Source organism: Phocoena sinus, chromosome 2, assembly GCF_008692025.1.
Source record: "Phocoena sinus isolate mPhoSin1 chromosome 2, mPhoSin1.pri, whole genome shotgun sequence".
Taxonomy (NCBI): domain Eukaryota; kingdom Metazoa; phylum Chordata; class Mammalia; order Artiodactyla; family Phocoenidae; genus Phocoena; species Phocoena sinus.
In genome coordinates this window covers 14,257,482-14,274,460 of record NC_045764.1, presented here as the reverse complement: position 1 = coordinate 14,274,460, position 16,979 = coordinate 14,257,482, and the positions used below count along the sequence as shown (strand labels likewise).

General features: G+C 42.2%; 1 protein-coding gene and 1 pseudogene across 1 annotated transcript in view; one reads left to right on the top strand and one right to left on the bottom strand.

Moving 5' to 3' along the window:
- Positions 1–16,979, bottom strand: part of NEBL (nebulette) — a 340,919-nt gene that overhangs the window by 233,502 nt on the left and 90,438 nt on the right. The window lies entirely within an intron of this gene.
- On the top strand, positions 13,710–14,939 carry LOC116749249 (annotated as a pseudogene).

Here is a 16,979-nt window from a genome sequence, read left to right as displayed (position 1 = left end):
AGCCGCACACTCAAAGCAGCTCTTGTGCAACTCACTTATGACACCCATTGTATTGGCATTTGTATACATCCCATCATCCCTAACTGCCTGTATGCTTCCTGGGGGGAGGAGAGGAACTTGCAAAAACTATTGAATGAAAAAAATGAGTAACTAAAAGACTGATTAACTGAAAGAATGATACAGTAAACAGCTCACTGGAAATGGTAGAAATAAAAAGGTATAACTGACCCAAAATAGACATCCTCAGAAGAATGTTAATTATAGAATACTTTGCTAAAATGGAAATTAACCTTTTCTCTTCCAATATATCTGGATTCCTAAAGGCTTCGATAAATTGTTAAAATTAAAACTGTATCTTTAAAATTATTACTTTTACTCTGCACCACTTGTTTAAAGTCAGTAACCTTCATTATGGTTTCTGAATTGTAGGCAATACTACAGTAAATGAACAGAATCCAAAAATTTACACTCAGAGATTAAGTCTGACCGCTCAAGTATTGAACAAATCATAATTCGTAGGAAAATTCAATTTACACATTTAAAGAAACGTGCTTGTCTTCTTTCAGGTGTCAAATCCCAGTCTTGCAGCACTGACTGCTGAAAACTGAAAACCCACCCCAAAATGCTATTAACGTCGGTCCTCACAAACCCAGAAGACACCAAAAAACACTGTGAATGTCCAACTTCTTAAAAAAATAAATCCTCTTTGGCGAAGAAATAAAGGTAGACATGTGATTTCTCATTTGCTTCCTGCTTTTAAAATTTGGGGATTCTTTAGTGCCAGGTTATAACCTAATTTTAAGATTTTTATCATTTGCTACTTTATTTTAATAATTAAAGAGGAAATGTCCAACTTGGATGGGAAAAAAGTATACATACAGTTTTAATACATCTTTTATAGTTTTATATTTTCAAGGAAGCATGATTTACAGAATAAACATTTTATGCATATGTCTGTCAAGTGGCCTTTTCAGCCACACTAGAGGTTGATCACTAATGACATCCCAATAGTGAAAAGGCCGCAAATCTAAACTGTGGGGGAAAGGAGATCATAAATCTAGTCACTTTTACTCAGTACTGTCAGTTAAATATATATATACACATACACACACACACACACACACACACACACACACACACACTTACGCCTTGCTGATTTACTCAGGAACAAAACTAAAAGATTGTTGCAAGTTACGCACATTGACTATGGTCATGAACGAAGTGATGACTGAGACATCCCTTGTCAAAATGTCTGTCGATACTTGAACGAATCATGTCGTTATCTGGGAGCTCTATGCCTAAAGACGGTGTCCAGTCAGGCACTTGATAAGAAGAATAGGACAGAAAGCAATAAAAATATCTATCGGACTTTGCAATGTTCTAGTTATTTCAAAAGAAGGCTCTATCAATAATAAACTCACATTTCTCCTAAGCTCATTCAATAACAGATCCCTTTGTATTTAATACCTTCCCAAATGAAGTTATAAAAAGAACTGTTTTTTTAATATAATCTTCTTTGTCCCCAAAACAAATTAAGATTCAGATAAAGTAAATATTGGCTAAATACATAGTGGGACCAAACAATCTACTGGACTTCTATGGAAATCTGGTCCCTAAAATAATATAAGCAACTATAGTATGAATCAGAAGAGATGAGTCTTAATTCTCTGTGACCTTGACCAAGTCACTTCATCTCAAGAGGCTCCTTTCCTCATATTGTAAAGAGAGATTGTAATACCTTTCCCACATGCTTGAGTGTTGTTGTCAAAGGCCATCAACTGAAATAAATCATGAAAGGATATATAAATTTCAAGGATTATTTACTTTGCCAAGAGGGCCGCTTTTATCCCACAATGATGCTGCCATATAGCTTATAAGCTTCCTTTCTTTGTGGGGCATGCAAGCACCACAGAATATTTATGCAACTGATACATCCAGAATCTCCTCAACAAAAGACTTCTGTATGTCACAATATCAACACATTTCAATGCAAAGTGAGCAGCTTTCCAAGATAAAAATTTCCGCCGTGGCAACTCCACCAAGAGGAACAACCTACACTGAATTCTTACAGCATTCCTTGTCATTTGCACGGGCTCTTTCAATCTTGTTGTCTTTCCCTCACACACTGTTCTGAAAGAGTTGGTATCCCATCAGTCACTGTGACAGTCCCACATTACAGATCAATGTAATTTGTTTATTGACTTCTGAATACCAAATTCCTCCGAGGAAAGTCACAGATCCACAACATGCGGGGAAAATATGGCTGGAAAACATGTAAATACAGACGTGCCCTGACAGCTCCTGATGGCTGCCACTCAGAATATCTCCCAGAGTACCCTTCTTCCTTTAGGGGCCACCGTACTCTTAAACATGATAAATGTCTTCCTGCAGGGATGGGGAGTGGGGAAGGGAACAGACAACCAAAGTCGAACAACAGATTTAGTGGCACGTGAGTTCTAAAAACACCACAGTGGTAAAGATGTAAATGGCTGCTGTGTTAGTCAAGTCTCCAGAACAAAAGGCCCAATAGGATGTATATACATATAAACAGAAACAGAGAAGGATTTTAAGGAACTGGCTCACGTGATTGTAGGGGCAGGCAAATCCGAAATCTAAGGCCAATCCACCAGAAAGTGCTGAATATTGCAGCTGGAGTCTGAAGGCAGTGTGGAGGCAGAATTCCTCCTTCTCTGGGAGATTCCTTACGTGGGGAACTCAGTCACCAACTGATTGTCACCAAATAGGCACCTGCACACAGAAGCTCTTGGTACCTAGGGCTAAGTCTGTAGAGATGCTTGAACCAAGATCAAACGGCATTGTCTTGACAGAGTACAGATAATCCAGTGAAACCACCAACAGGCAGGAATAGCAGTTTCATTCCAGACCTGGGACTGGGGGTTTACAGAATGGGTCCTCTCTAGCCCACTGTCTGTGGAAATGCCACCTCCTTGCATCCGACGAGGGCTGGAGCCACAGCTAAATGTGGCGGCACGGGCATTAAGTGTAGAGAGGAAAGGCCCAACACCCATCTGCTCTGGCCTAGCCCTCTGATGACCAAAGTCAAGGACCTGGGGTCACCACAAAGAATTCACTGACAACGTTCTTCAGCCCCCACCATCCTGACCATGTACAATACAAGATTTGTAGTTTGGAGACTCCAGAGAAGGGAAAAAAGAGTATCAAGTGTTATGCTAACTTCTTGGTTATAATCCCATCTCCCACCTTTTTAAAACAGTGGCCATCCTTCTAGGTGTTTTCTACATGTCCATGAGCACTCACATACACTCACGAAAGTCTTGAAGGAAATATGCAAAAATATTAGCAACGATTGTTTCTGGATGATGGGCATTTCAGGTCGTTTTTTCTTCTTTATTTGTTTAAATGCTTAAAACATTTATAATGAGCATTAATAGTTGGGGGAAAGACAGTAGAGATGTTTTCGCTTTTCAGTTATAAAAATACGCTAATCCCTTGGAATCTCTGTAAACCTCATCCAATGGTCTCTTACTATAACAATTTCCGAGGAAGTATGCGCATTTATTTAGCAGTTCATTTTTAAAGGTGTCCCTGAGACTTGAGCGAAACCAATATGAGGAGTTGTGTTGTAAGTATGACAAAGTAAAAATCAACAAATATGCCTAAACACTCAGGATATCAGGGCAAAATGAGCAAAACAGGAAAAAAAAATTTTTTTTCTAAAATACTTTTTTCAAAAGAGTTTCTAACCAACTTGTGATAAGATAATGCTGTGGCTAATGAGCTAGAAACAGTACAAAGGTGGTTTTGGACCCACTGATATTTTCTCTTTTTTATGCTGATTTTGGTTTTCTGTTTGTTTTTATTGTTATTACTATTAACAAGAAAAACAGAAAGTTCCCGTTAAGGTTGAGTCAGGTCAGATATGTTTAGTGACTATATTTCCTGAAAAACTATTTACAATTTTGAGGACTGGTAAGAACTCTCTGAGACCTCAAGAGACATTATAAAAAGGGCGATGTTCAGCTAGCAACAATTTTTAAAATCTGCTAATTCACATACCGAAAGGAAGCAGGGCTACGACGGGGATGGGGTCTGGTGTTAAAGTGACAACTCTTTTAACTTTGGTGTCAATGCTGTATTTACACACAAAGGTTAGGGCACACAATGGTCCTGTGACATATATAAAAAGCCACTCCCCTGCTTCAGTAGCTTAAGGTAACCATCATTCATCTAACTGCATCCTGGCTTTCCCACCCTCCAAGCTCTATCACTTGGGCGTGTTATTTAACCTCTCTGTGTCTCAGTTTCCTTCAGTAAGCACCTCACAGAGCTGTTATAAGGATGACGTGAATTAATATTTATAAAGTGCTTCAAACGGGTCTGGCACACGGTAAGTGGTTTGTGTTCGATAAACTGACATTTACACAACTGCTTGCACCACCCAACTCTATGACAAGCCCATAGTCCAAATGATCCACCCAAATTAGCCCCAAAAGTAGCCACAATTCCTACAAGAGAATTCAGGGGGCTCCCGTATGAAAATGAAAAGAAACTACCCAAAAGGCCTCGAAGTAGATGCATCATGGTGACACACACATTAGAATCAGCCAGAGTAGCTTGGCTACAGGCTGCCCTGAGGCTACACAGACAAATGCTTTGTTTGTCCTGAGGCTTAGTTGTCTCTGGGTGATTCATCACAATGCAGACCAATGAACCATGTTCAAAATGTCCTGCATTAGCACTGGAGCTGAGTTAGGTGGGAAGCAGAGAGAAACTTGTATTCACTGAGCTTTGACATCGGCTAGACAGTGTGTAAGACATCTCCACATCATGATGTAAGGATGACTACCTGTTCCTCACAGTAGAGAACATTCTGCCATCGTGAAGCTGGTGGGGCCAGCTCGCTCCAGGATGCCTGACTGCAGTCTGGACTTCCTCCTACACAGTGCTCCCTCTTGTTCATAAAAACTAGCATAGAATACTTCAGAGAGGAGGGGGAAATTTACTCCATTCCTGAATCCAGTATTTCCCAAATTTGTGAAAGTTTCAATGTTAAAAACTAGATATGCAAACGGGCCTATGGTGACTGTCCTCTGGCACTTTAAAAGCAGTAGGGAAAAAATCTGGAGCAACAGGAACGTGTATATGCTGCCGGTGGAGGAATAACTTAGTACAACCACTTTGCAGAACAAAGTGGCATCACACTCAGAAATGCTGGAAATGCACATAGACCCAGCAATTCCATTCCTAGGTACGTCCTCTAGACTCAGAACTCTTTCACATTTACACCCACACTGTCTATCAAAAAACTGGATACACTGTACACTGAAATACTACACAACAGTGAAAATCACAGCAGCAGAATTCAATCCCGAAAGCATAATATTGAGTGAAATACAGCACGTCAGGAGAGTACACAGTTTTATTCTAGTAGTATATAGTTCAAAAAGATATAAAATCAAGAAATATATTGTTTATGGAATCATTCACATGCAGATTAACTACAAAAGAAAGCAAGGAAATTACAAACACAAAAATTTAGGACTGCAGTTACTTGAGTGGGAGAGGAATGTGGTCAAGGAGGGTGTTATGGACTGAACGTTTAGGTCACCCCAAAATTCACATCCTGAAATCCTAATCTCCAATGTGACAGCAATAGGAGGTGGGGGACGTTGGAAGGTGCTTAGGTCAGGAGCCCTCGTGAACGAGATTAGTGTCCTTATACAAGAGGCCCCAGAGAGATCCCTCATCCCTTCTGCCATGTGAGGACACAGGGAGAAGGCAGCTATGAACCAGGAAGTGGGTCTCACCAGACACTGGAACCTGCCAGTTCCTTGCTCTTGGACTTCCCAGACTCCAAACTGTGAGAAATAAATGTTTGTTGTGTAAGCCCCCCAGGATATGATATTTTTGTGACAGCAGCCAAATGGACTAAGACAGAGAGAGGGCTCCATGCAGTACTGGCCACCTCTTTCTTAAGCTCAGTAATTTGTATGCAGATGCTATTTTTATAATTCTTTAAAATGCGCATTTAATTTATAGTCTTTTGCATGTATAATGTATTTTCTAAAACAAAGCGTTGTTAAAATAAGCAGAAAAGATCAACTTTATTAACCGCTAAAAGCAAAACAGTCATACACACAACTAGCCACAAAATAAGGCAAAATAAAACGGAGAGCTGACATTCCCTCAGTGTCTCTGTGCCAGGACCATGGCGGGGATTTTCACATAAAGGAATTCCATTTTAAAAAGCACAAAGGTAATATGAGGTCTCAAAGAAAAGAGAGATGACACCTAGGTGGGAGAACAATTTCCTGAAGAGCGTTGCTTTTTGACTCTTGCTGTAAGACTGGGTAATGCTTTTGAGCAAGTAGCGACAGGGTGACTGGATCCCTAGGGTAGAGAAAACAACACTTCGAAAGAGGGCAGCAGAGGGACACTGGGCATGTCCAAGAAATGTCAAATAGTCCAATTTGCATCCTTGCCTTAGCTTATACATATAGCCAGAGATACAGTTTACTATGAACTGGTTCCCAAATCTGAGCTCTGTTAAGAGTCTGGATGATCCCAATAGCCTATTAACTCCCCAAGTCTGAGTTCCCAGTAAGACTCTATTAGAAATGCCTGTACTGTTAATTTATTCACAGTGTAATACGACACGAAAAGAATTTTAAAACTAGACTTGTTTCTCCAAATTTCTTCAGTAAATCAGATAGTCTTGAACATCAGTTTACTCCACTACCAAAGGGGAAATTTCTAACTTTAAATCTATGTCTACGGGAAGATACATCAACTAAATAAAAACAGGACAAACATTTTTATAGCCACATATATATATATATATATATATATATATATATATATATATATATGACTATAGAAGTAAAAGTTAGTTATAGTCATATATATACAACTAAAAACATTTTTAGGGCTTCCCTGGTGGCGCAGTGGTTGAGAGTCCACCTGCCGACGCAGGGGACACGGATTCGTGCCCCAGTCTGGGAAGATCCCACATGCCGCGGAGCGGCTGGGCCCGTGAGCCATGGCCGCTGAGCCTGCACGTCCGGAGCCTGTGCTCCGCAACGGGAGAGGCCACAGCGGCAAGAGGCCCGCGTACCGCAAAAAAAAACACATTTTTATAGTCAACTGCAAGCAGTTTTGTGTGTTTTCTCAGAAATATGACTAAGAACAGCTATTATCAAAATGAATAACATTCATTCTAGAGGCTGTGGGACCAGGCTACCAGTGCCACAGCCCATCAGCTCCTCCTATTCTGGTCAAGAGCCAGGGTTGGTCAAATATGTTACACTCATATCCTTTCATTCTGCCTGTGATCCTGACAGCAGCACACTCTCTCTGCTCCAGAAGAAACACATACGATCCATTACTGCTCTTCTAGATTTTTGGAAGATGCTTTAGCTAAACATGGCATTCAACTAGTCTATCAGATAAAGTTTCACTGCAAGTTTTAAAGTAATCAAAAATAATTTCAAACACACACAAAATGGCTTCAATCACTTATAAAGATGTGGGTTTAAAATATGGATAAAGAGAAGGGGGAAAAGCTATCTACCATAACACTTCATATTTGAGAATCTACAAGCCAAAAACTTCTACTTTGGAAACAACAAAGCATGCATTAAGTTTTGGGGGGGGGGGGTTTCGTAAGTTTTTAATTTTTTTTTATTTATTTATTTTTTTGCAGTACGCGGGCCTCTGCCTGCGTTAAGTTTTATAATGCTTTTTTTTAGTATTTCAGAATTTTCAGGCCATTCAGTCTCTATTTCTTTTGGCCGCATTGGGCCCTCGTTGCCGCGCACAGGCTTTCTCTAGTTATGGTAAGCGGGGGCTACTCTTTCGTTGTGGTGCGCGGGCTTCTCATTGCAGTGGCTTCTCCTGTTGCGGAGCACCGGCTCTAGAGCGCAGGCTCAGTAGTTGTGGCGCACGGGCTTAGTTGCTCCGCGGCATGTGGGATCTTCCTGGACCAGGGCTCGAACCCGTGTCCCCTGCATTGGCAGGCAGATTCTTAACCACTGGGCCACGAGGGAAGCCCTATAATGCATCTTAAAGTAACTTCTTCTAAAAGAACCAACATTATTTTATGGCATGCTTATCAAATGCTACATTAAATACAAAATTATCTCAGTCCAAAACCTCAAACTAAACTTTCTTAAAACTTCACAAAGCTATTATAGTATCAGAGTTTCAGCTAAAGATTTAAGGAAACTTAACAACAGTTCAAACATCCTTTAAGTGATTGCCGAACTGTCAGTTGTTCTAGACCTGATTTGGTTCACTTCAGAACCAAGGATTTCCTTACCTATGTGTGTAAAACATTTGGACCAGGACTCAGATGCCCTGGGTTTTAGGCTTAGCTCCTATACTTGTACTTACAATTGGTAAGTATAGGAGATGAGCCTTAAACCCAGGACATCTGAACTTGGGCAGGTCAAAGGCACTAAGCCTTGATTTTCTCTCCCAGTCTGCCTATATGTAGAGTGTTTATGAGGATAAAATAAAAGGATATAAAAGTAATTAAATATAAAATTGTGAAATATTATTATTGATATAAGTTATTATAAAGTATTTAAAAGATCACATATTGGAAAAGCTCCACTATCACGTCCCCCCATTCACCATGCGTACCAGTGACCACCGCGCCCAGCAGTCACGGCTACGCCGCCGCATCAGGCAGCCGGAGCACCTGTGCCCGCATCTATTGTTGCTTTTACCACGCTGGATGTGTTACAAATGCTGTTTGCTGGACTGTCAGCCCCACGAGACCCTGCACTCCTCAAATTCTGTATCTCCCGTGGTGGGCACAGACACACTCATCTGTGGGATGTCGACAAATGCCCCAACGGGAAAAAGTTAACGTTTGACACTAGCATAAGCAGGATACAAAATCCCAGGGTACTAAAAAAGGTAAGTCTCATTCCAAATTCCCTTAGACACATTCAGAGGAACTAGGGAAATACTTTCTAGCACTGACAGGTAACTCAAATCCTTTCTGACTCCTTCAAACGGGAAAGGGGGATAAACACCCTCTTGATAAATGTAAACCTCAGAGAGTATGGGATATATAACCTTGCTAGTCTCAGCGTTTCCACCAAATAATGTGCAGTCAATATTCTCAAATTAATTTCAACAGGTAGTAAAGCATAATTCCCTGTGCTGGCCAAACATCTGTTCACACAAAGTTATTTTACTAAAACGGAAGTCAATTGCTGTCTGCTTTGATTAAAACTCTCTGTTGTCTCAACTTTCTTCAGTCCTCTAACATCAGGAAAATGAAAGTGAACTTGCCTTGATTCAAGAAAGAAAGTAGGGCTCTCTTATTGGAAACTGTGTATTTTGGAATAAAAGTGAGTCAAAGAGCCATCACGTTAAGGCAATAATACCAACCTTTAGCTACAATTTTGAGTGAACAAAATAAAACTGAACACTCCTCAGACAAGCCAAACTGGGGTGTTCTTTGGAAAGTTTTAATGGAAGTCCTAGGTCATATTTTATGTTAACTCAATATACAAAAATTTGATATAATAGCATTTGGGTATTAGGACATTAATCTGTCGTACAGCATTTGAGTCCTGTCAAATACAAATATTTCAAGCCTCCATGACATACTCTTCACTCTACTGGGGTCTGATGCAGGGTCATCTAAAAATAGCAGTTGGAGACACAGCCAGATCTCCCAGGCAATGCTGAAGAGGCACCTCTAAATGGCAGAAATGGTAGTTTAAAAAGACAGTACAGCTTATTAAGGCCCTGAGAGCAAAGCACAGTGGGAGAGCTACCATCCCCTATGGCTCAACTCCTTGCACATACTCCGTGGTCATATCCATCTGAACTCACTCTTCACGCACATTAGGCAGTAATCATTATTCTAAACAAAAGGGGGATTTCATACTCAACTAATGGGGTAAAATACATCACAAGACATAGAATTTTATTTTATTTATTTTTGTGTGTGTGAGTGGTACGCGGGCCTCTCACTGTTGTGGCCTCTCCCGTTGCGGAGCACAGGCTCCGGATGCGCAGGCTCAGCGGCCATGGCTCACGGGCCCAGCCGCTCCGCGGTACGTGGGATCTTCCCGGACCGGGGCACGAACCCGCATCCCCTGCATCGGCAGGCGGACTCTCAACCACTGCGCCACCAGGGAAGCCCAAGGCATAGAATTTTAAAAGGTCCTAGAGGTCAAGTGCAACAGCGGGTTTCCAACTTGGACGTGCATAAGAATCACCTGGCGGGCTTGTCGACACAGACTTCCTCTGCGTGGCTATTACATTCCACATCCTCTTGCCACCTCAAAGACATGGTTCTAGAAATTGTCCCCTTTTCTCTGTAATACTCCTCCTCTCTATTGTGTCATTCCACACTGGTATATAAGCATACTGCTACCTCTCCCACTGTTTTAAAATTTTTCCTTTGAACTCTTGGTTTCTCCACTGCCACCACCCCATTCTTCTCATGCCTTATATGCAAAATGCCTCAAAAAGCTGTCTACACTTGCTTTCTCTAACTCCTGTTTCCATTCTCTCTTGAACTTCAATCCAATTCTCGCCCTCACCACTTCACTGAAACCACTCATGGCAAGGACACCAATGACCCCCACATGATCAAGCCAACGGTCAGTCCTCAGTCCGCATCTTGTTTGTTCCATCACCAGCATCTGACTCAGTTTATCCATCCGTCCTGTCGGAAGCACATTCTTCACCTGGCTTCCAGAATACCACACTCTCCTGGTTCTCTTACCACCTCGCTGGCTGTTATGAATTGAATTGTGCCCCCCAAAAAAGATACGTTGAAGTCTCAACCCCCAGTACCTGAGAATGTAACCGTGCTTGGAAATAGGGTCTTTGCAGATTTCCCATATATAACCAGGTTAAGGTGAGGTCATTAGGGTGGGCCTTAATCCAACACGACTGGTGTCCTTATGAAATGGGGAAATCTGGACGCACAGAGGCACAGAGGGAAGATGAAGTGAAGATACACGGGGAGAAGATAACCATGTGACTGGAGTGACGCATCTACAAGCCACTGAATACCACATGTTGCCAGTAAACGCCAGAAGCTAGAAGAGGCAGGGAGGAACTCCCCCGCTAGAGCCATCAGAGGTAGCATGGTCCTGCTAACACCTTGAATCAGACTTCTAGCCTCCAGAACTGTGAGACAATAAACTTCTGTTGTTTGAAGCCACTCAGGTTTTGGAGCTCTGTTCTGGCAGCTGTATGAAACTAAGACACTGGCTAACCCTCCTTAGCATGTACGGCTGGTTCTCAACTGCCTAACCTTGGGGTGGCTTAGGGCTCAGTCACTGTACTTCTTTACTTTCCTGTATATACCCACACCAACTAGATCTCAACCAGTCTCACGGCTTTAAATACCTTCTCTATGCTGACTCCAGCCCAGACTTGTCTCCTGATCTCCAGGCTCATGGATCCACCTACCTTCTTCACATATCTTGGATGTCGGGTAGACATCTCAAAGCTAACCAGTCCCACACCAAACTCCTGATTCTCCCCAGAACACCCGTGCCTCCTTGGGCCTCTCCCGTTTCCATAAATTACTACTCACTGACCAACTTCTCAGACAAAAAAAAAAAAAAGGATATTTATCTCCTTGTATTTTCTTTTTTTTTAAATTTATTTATTTTTATCGTTGGCTGCATTGGGTCTTTGTTGCTGCACACGGGCTTTTCTCTTGTTGCGGCAAGCGGGGGCTACTCTTCATTGCGGTACGCGGGCTTCTCATTGCAGTGGCTTCTCTTGTTGCGGAGCACAGGCCCTAGGCATGCAGGCTTCAGTAGTTGTGGCACGTGGGCTCAGTAGTTGTGGCACGTGCGCTCAGTAGTTGTGGCGCATGGGCTTCGTTGCTCCGCGGCACGTGGGATCTTCCCGGACCAGGGCTCGAACCCGTGTCCCCTGCATTGGTAGGCAGATTCTTAACCACTGCGCCACCAGGGAAGCCCTATCTCCTTGTATTTTCTATAACCCACACCCCAAAGGTAAATCCTGGTGGCTCCACCTCCAAAATATATTCTGAATGTGACCTCTTCCGATCTCTTCCACTATCACTACCATGGCACAAACCCCATCGTTTCCCACCTGGATAACTTCCCCTGACACCTGATGGGGCTCCCTGCATCCACCCCTGCCTCCTACAGTCTATTCTCAACAGAGCGACCAGACAGGACTTGTAAAACATAAATCAGACACCATCACTCTTTTCTTCTCGGTTAGTGGAAGTCAAAATTCTTTAAATCTTCTAAAAGAATTTTCTGTTTCCTGCTTCTTGCAAGCCCCACCTCCTTTGCCCTGTACTCTCTCCACTCATTGTTCTTACTTTTTCCAACACACCACCGTGCTTCCACCTCCTATCTTTATACTTGCTCTTTCCCCAAACATCACAGCTCACCCTCTCACTTCCATCAGGTCTGCTCAAATGTTCCCTCATTGGAGACCATCTCTGATTATCCAGCATAAAATAGGAACCCACCCCTCAACCCAGCATTCTCTTTCCCTGCATTACTGTTTCCATAGCATCAAGCACCAAGTGATTTGTGAGCTATTAACCATTTTTTTAAACCTGTGTCCTTTCACTAGAATGAAGTTCCATGAGAGCAAGGGAACTGCTATATCCCCAGCTCCTAAACTGGGCCTTGTGCTTGGTAGGCACTTAATACACCTGTTTTGAGTGAATGAAGAAACTTAAAAAGGAGGTAGAAATCCCTAACATGAGGTGACATTTGTTTTTACGTAAATAGCTTTTTCACAAGTTCATTTACCTACATTTCTCCAAAGTTGGCACAAGCACAGCTCAGTCTCAGCCTTGCAAACATTGTGGCCATAAAAAAATAAAATAATCAGAGATCCTAGGAAGAAGTAAAACTCTTCAGATTTACCCCCCAGAAAGTATGCTGATATCATTCTTCCTTTAAATGATGTTTTTGCCCCTAAAGATGGGTGCGTCCTCCTCGGCCTCACAGTCCCTAGGGATTGAGCCAACTACATAAGGTGACTCTTTGGCATCAGCTTCTCCTCTGCAGAAGTTGTACCTGGGTCGGCTCTACAGATAATAATCTGTAAATTATCACACTTTACGTGAACCTAAGTTACAGACGCAATCACATAGCCATATGAATCAAGTGTCTGCTTCTGCAGGATGAAATGACCATCCCAAAATGTACTTTCCCAACATGCAAAATGCAAGCCCAATGAAAAGAGCCAAGACGTAAAATGAGAATACTGAAGCAGTCAGTGATGAAGATGCAGATCGCGTTCTCTATGTACACAGCAGCTGCATCATTTGTGAGGTTTAATTTTATCAGACTGACTTCTATTTCATGCGCCAAGTTTTTTTCCGTTAGGATTTCAGCAGGTGCGAAGTGACAAATCAATACAGCTAAATTCTTAGCCTCTGAACGAAGAAACCGCTCTATCACAACGTGTTAGGGTGAAAGACAGAAAAGGTTGGGGGAGGGGAAGCAAGAAAAGGCAATAAATAAAGAGAAAGAAATGAGATTTTGAAAGGAATCTGGCTTTTTCGCAACGGGCTTGCCGCCAGGACACAGGTGTCAGGAAAACCACTGCTGAACCTAAGCAAAAATGGGAAAGGAGACATCAACATCGTTGTCATCGGACACGTAGATTCGGGGAAGTCTACCACTCCTGGCCATCTGATCTACAAATGTGGTGGGATTGATAAGAGAACCATTGAAAAGTTAGAGAAGGAGGCTACCGCGATGGGAAAGGGCTCCTTCAAGTATGCCTGGGTCTTGGACAAACTGAAAGCTGAACTCGAGCGTGGTATCACCACTGATATCTGCCTATGGAAATTCGAGACCAGCAAGGACTATGTGACCATCACTGATGCCCCAGGACACAGAGGCTTCATCAAAAACATGATGACAGGCACATCCTGGGCTGACCGTGCTGTCCTGATGGTTGCTGCTGGCGTTGGTGAATGTGAAGCAGGTATTTCCAAGAATGGGCAGACCCGTGAGCAGGCCCTTCTGGCCTACACTCTGGGTGTGAAACAACTAATTGTTGGAGTCAACAAAATGGATTCCACCGAGCCACCCTACAGCCGGAAGAGACACGAGGAAACTGTTAAGGAAGTCAGCACCTCCATTCAGAAAACTGGCTACGACCCCGACACAGCAGCTTTTGTGCCTGTTTCTGGCTGGAATGGTGAAAACATGCTGGAGCCAAGAGCTAACATGCCGTGGTTCAAGGGATGGAGAGTCACCCGTAAGGATGGCAGTGCCAGTGGAACCACACTGCCTGAAGCTCTGGATTGCGTCCTGCCACCAACTCGCTCAACTGACAAGCCCTTGCGTTTGCCCCTCCAGGACGTCTACGAAATTGGTGGTATTGGTACTGTCCCTGTGGGTCGAGTGGAGACTGGTATTCTCAAACCTGGCCTGGTGGTCACCTTTGCTCCAGTCAACTGAAGTCTGTTGAAACGCACCAGGAAGCTTTGAGTGAAGCCCTTCCTGGGGACAACGTGGGCTTCCGTGTCTGTCAAAGATGTTCGTCGTGGCAATGTGGCTGGTGAGAGCAAAAATGACCCACCGATGGAAGCAGCTGGCTTCACAGCTCAGGTGGTGATCTTGAACCATCCAGGCCAAAGCAGTGCTGGCTGTGCACCTGTGCCAGATTGTCACACAGCTCACGCTGCTTGCAAGTTTGCGGAGCTGAAGAGGATTGATCATTGTTCTGGGAAAAAGCTGGAAGATGGGCCCAAATTCTTGAAATCTGGTGATGCTGCCATCATTGATACGGTTCCTGGCAAACCCATGTGTGCTGAGAGCTTCTCTGACTAACCTCCTCTGGGCCGCTTTGCTGTTCGTGACATGAGACAGACGGTTGCTGTGAGTGTCATCAAAGCAGTGGACAAGGCAGTTGGAGCTGGCAAGGTCACCGAGTCTGCCCAGAAAGCTCAGAAGGCTAAATGAATATTATCCCCAACACCTGTCACCTCAGTCTTAATTAGTGGTGGAAGATCGGTCTCAGAACTGTTTGTCTCAATTGGCCATTTAAGTTTAATAGCAAAAGACTGGTTAATGATAACAATGCCTCGTAAAACCTTCAGAAGGAAAGGAGAATGTTTTGTGGACCATTTGTTTTGTGTGTGGCAGTTTTAAGTTATTAGTTTTTAAACTCAGTACTTTGCAATAGAAACAACTTGACCAAAAATCTGTCACAGAATTTGAGACTCATTAAAAAAGTTTAATGAGGGGGAAAAAAAAAAAAAGAAAAGGAATCTGTTATGTATGCCCAGGAGTGCTGTTAGAAATTTTGTTCCTTTGTTTCCATATCTGAAGGATTTAGATATGTGTCTTATCCGGCCAACCCCTAAATCCCCCACTGGTCTATTTATTACTGCTACACACAACAGAATTAGGACTTGAAATGGGATCTCTGGAAGGTAACAGTGCTGTGGCATCGATTTTTTTTAACGTATTGAGTATTTGAGAAGAGTGTACACCTAAAGAGCACAAAGAAGGGAGGGGTGGCCTAGCTGTGGTCAAGAAGATGAACCTACAAGAATGATTTTGCTGCAAAGGAGAACCAAAAGTGGAAGTTGAGTATATAAAAGATAAAGCATTAGAAATAAAGGTTGCACGAAAGGCCACAGGTATATGAAAGCCAGAGTGATTTCAGCTTGGGGACACTTGGGACATTACAATATATGCCCAATTGCTCCAGGGACTGAAGGACATAGCAAAAGCCCTGGTGTTTAAAAGAGACGCTCAGCCACACACGCAGTTACGATCTTGTTCCCTTATACCTTCCACCTTATTTCTAACCTCCTCGGGTGTCCACCCTTGCACACGTCACGTGCATGGCCCTGCTCCTACATCGCTCCCCATGTGCTATCAAGGACACAGGCTGTGGCTTCTGTCCTGCATGGTACCTAATGCTCTAAGTTCGCAATTAATACCAAACCACTAATAGTTATTAGAGACCTAATATTTTAGACTAACATTAGAATTACATTTAATTAAATTTAATAAATAAATTATAATGAGTAACGTGGAGCTGGAATGTCTCTTTAATGAAATCCATGGAAACATGACTGAGATTATCAAGGTTTTCTATTCAAACTTTTAGAATCAATGTTGGTTATATTTTCCTTCTGATTCCCACTGTAGAACAGAAATGTTTTTTTGATTTTAATTTTTATTGGAGTATAGTTGCTTTACAATATTGTGTTAGTTTATACTGTACAGCAAAGTGAATCAGCTATGTGTATACACATATCCCCTTTTCTGGATTTCCTTCTCATTTAGATCACCACAGAGCACTGAGTATAGAGTTCCCTGTGCTATACAGTAGGTTCTCATTAGTTATCTATTGTATACATAGTATCAATAGTGTATAGATGTTAATCCCAATCTCCCAATTCATCCCACCACCTCCCTTTCCCCCTTGGTATCCATATGTTTGTTCTCTGTTTGTTCTCTACATCTGTGTCTCTACAGAAATGCTTTTAAATATCTCTGGAGTTACAGTTAAGTTTTTTTTTTTTTTTCACTTGGGATTTTTATTTTGTTTTGCTTTGTTGTTTAAAAACCACAGCAATGATGGAGGCTTAAAATAGAAAACTAGTACCTATTTAAATATATAGTAGAGGTCAAAAAACAATCTGAATTCAAATGAGATTTCTAAAAACACATACATATTTCCTTTCTGATTTCTACAGATTTGTTCACTCCTTAAAAACTTTTATGCTATTTTGGGATTTTTACTGCAAAGCCAAGATAAGCGCTGATTTTTATCTGTTGAGGGTGTTTCCTACTCAGAAAAACAATCCAGGTCAACCACCACAATAATCATAAACACAATGGCCAAGGATACAGAAAAAGAAAATTCATGAGTTCACATCCAGCACATAGGGATCTGACTCAACTTTAAGAAAAAATTAATAATACACACAATCCCCTTCAGTTTTACTGACCATTTAAGGCAACTGAAAGTTTTTATTAACTTCT